Source organism: Sturnira hondurensis, unplaced genomic scaffold, assembly GCF_014824575.4.
Source record: "Sturnira hondurensis isolate 20B ecotype Veracruz unplaced genomic scaffold, ASM1482457v3 Scaffold0021209, whole genome shotgun sequence".
Taxonomy (NCBI): domain Eukaryota; kingdom Metazoa; phylum Chordata; class Mammalia; order Chiroptera; family Phyllostomidae; genus Sturnira; species Sturnira hondurensis.
Genome location: NW_028093840.1, coordinates 1,519,565 through 1,522,418, shown reverse-complemented (window position 1 = coordinate 1,522,418; position 2,854 = coordinate 1,519,565).

The following is a 2,854-nucleotide window of genomic DNA, read 5'->3' as shown; positions in this document are numbered from 1 at the left end:
CTATTATAGCAGGGAATTGGCTAAAAGATATAATGAGATCTCTGAGGAATACCAAGTTGTTAATATAGGAAACAGTAACTACCTATAGAGCTGAGACAGAGCACTCAAAGGACACATCTGAAAGAAGGAGCAAAAGGAATGAAACCCAAACCTCACTAGAAAAGGTGTAACTGTGGTCCACCAATGGTGAAGTTGGTGGATGGATGGCTCCAGGAGGACTCACTAGGGGTTTACTCTCTGAGATAACAAGGAAACAACCCCAAGGAGGGAGTTCTGTGCCTCTTGTGGGGTTTGGAGAGAAAGCTTGGCCTCTTGTGGGGCTTGGAGAGAATCCACAGGGAGGTGCTGTACTATTGACCTTTGTGAGAACACAACCTCTGACTTTCTGGAGGAAACTGCCCATAAAAAGGGGTCACATGCTTTTGGCCATTTTATACTATAAGAGTTCACCAAAAGACACACACAAGAACCTGGGAAAGAACCCCATCCTCCTTCAGTGTCCCGTTAGCACCCACTCCTAAAATAGCTTAACACTAAGCCAGTGGTACAGAAGGAATTTCAACAGGGTCCAGCGCCACAGTTACAGATAATGTAATGGCAAGTAGACAAAGAGCTAAAAGATCATATTATAATTGGAAGTGGAGTTCTTGCAGTATCAAAAAAAAAAAAAAAACCACACGGGAGAATGGGTTTTGTGGTAAACTTGATTGATGATGTAAAATTAAAGGGGTTTCTCTCCTGATTTCCCAATGTTCCATGCATGTCTGTCTCTCCATAGAAATTGTCCAATCTTGCTTTCAGTAGGGCCAGAATAAAGCCACTGCCCAGAGTTTCTGCTCCTTAATAAAGTACAGCCCAGTCCAGCATCCAACTAGCTTATTTTGTGCTTCCAGATGCGGGCTATTGCTGTGCTAGCTACAGTATTCAGGTTCCTTCTTGGAGCCTATGTGTGAAGACCAGGTGGCTATAGGCCAGGCAACTGCTAGGGCCACATGGGCATCGAGAGAACAAACAAGTGCACCACACAAGTGTGGGTCATTGGGCCAGAAAGAGAGAGAAAGAGAACTTCTTTGCTCCCCTGGGATTCAATAACTTGGGTTTGGAAAATAACAGAAGATTTTCCAAATGGCCAACTAACTTCCCAAGTTTTTGAAGGCTTTTGATAGGTCCAACTGCAAGTTAGGCCTCTGTAGGGCAACAGCTTTCTCTGCACCCCCAACAATCCTGTACTTCACAGGGCAAAAGGGAGGCGTGCTGATCTTGGCATAGCAATGCTGTAATCCCCTGCAGTGAGAAACTAGCTTCCTGGTGAAACAAACAAGCTTATGCTTCCCAGTTTATTAATCTCCATGTATAATTTTCTTTTGCTCTCCTGTCCCATCAATAATTAGCTAAATACTGACTATAACAGTAATAAATTGATATCTTTCACAATTTACATGTCAGCTTCCAGATGCAACTTTTATGCACATTTAAATTTCTATACAATAATAAAAGAACTCTCTCTTTTCATCTAACCAAATACAGCTGTTCTTATTCTAAATCAAGATTTTTCTCTTTCCTCAAATGGCTAGAAATACAGTTGCAACTGTCATTGTACATTGTCTATTCTAATCCCTGAGTTACTAATTTCATTGATTTGATGTAACACAGTGTAAGTACTCCATGGGTACCACAAAAGAATAGCATTCTTATTTTGGACAAAGAATTGCTGCCTTCTTGACTTTTCTTTTAGTAGGGGAGATAGCCAATAAAACAATGATCTATAGTGCTATGAAGGAAGTGATAAGAATAAAGATACAAATATGAAGTGAAGTTATTCACACTTCTCTGTTTATACCAGGTAATTAAGAAACAACTTTCTAATGGGCTGATCCTAGAATAACAAGAGCTGACAATTGGGAAGGCCTAAGAGAAACATTCCAGGAAGAAGCAAAAAAACTAAACTAAAGCTCAAGGATGAAAAATGCTCAGCAGGGTTATAAAATAAAAAGAGATTAGGAATACAATCATACACATTGTAAATTCAATTTTCAAATTTTCTTCAAAATATGAACAAAATTATACCATGACTATTCACAAGCATATTCTTTTATTTTTTATTATATTTTATTAATTACACTATTACAGTTTCCCAACTCTTCCCCCTTTGCTCCCCTTTACCTAGCACCCTCCCACTCCCTCAGGCAATCCCCATACCATTGTTCACACCCATGGGTCATGCATACAAATTCTTTAGCTACTCCATTTTCTATACTGTACTTTAGATCCTCATAGCTATTCTGTAACTATCTATTTGTACTTTTTAATCCCCTCATCTCTTCACTCATTTCCCACACCCTCGTCCTATATAGGAATCATTAAAACACTCTCCATATTCATGATTCTATTTCTGTTCTTCTTCTTTGCTTGTTTCTTGGATTTGATTGTTGATAAATATGTATTTATTGCCATTTTATTGTGTATAACTTTGATCTTCTTTTTCTCAATTAAGTCTATTTAACATTTCATATAACAATTCTTTGGTGATGCTTAACTCCTTTAGCTTTTTCTTGTCTGGGACGTTCTTTATCTGTCCTTTGATTCTAAGTGATACTTTGCTGGATACAGCAATCTTAGCTGTAGGTCCTACTTTTCATGACTTGCAGTATTTATTGCCAATCCCTTCTAGCCTGCAAAGTTTCTTTCAAAAAATCAACTAACAGTCTTGTAGGAACTCTATAGTAGGTAACTAACTGCTTTTCTCTTGCTGCTTTTTAGAATCTCTATCTTTAACATTTGGCATTTTAATTATGCTGTGTCTTGGAGTGGGCCTCTTTGCATCTATCTTGTCTAGGGCTCTCCATGCTTTCTG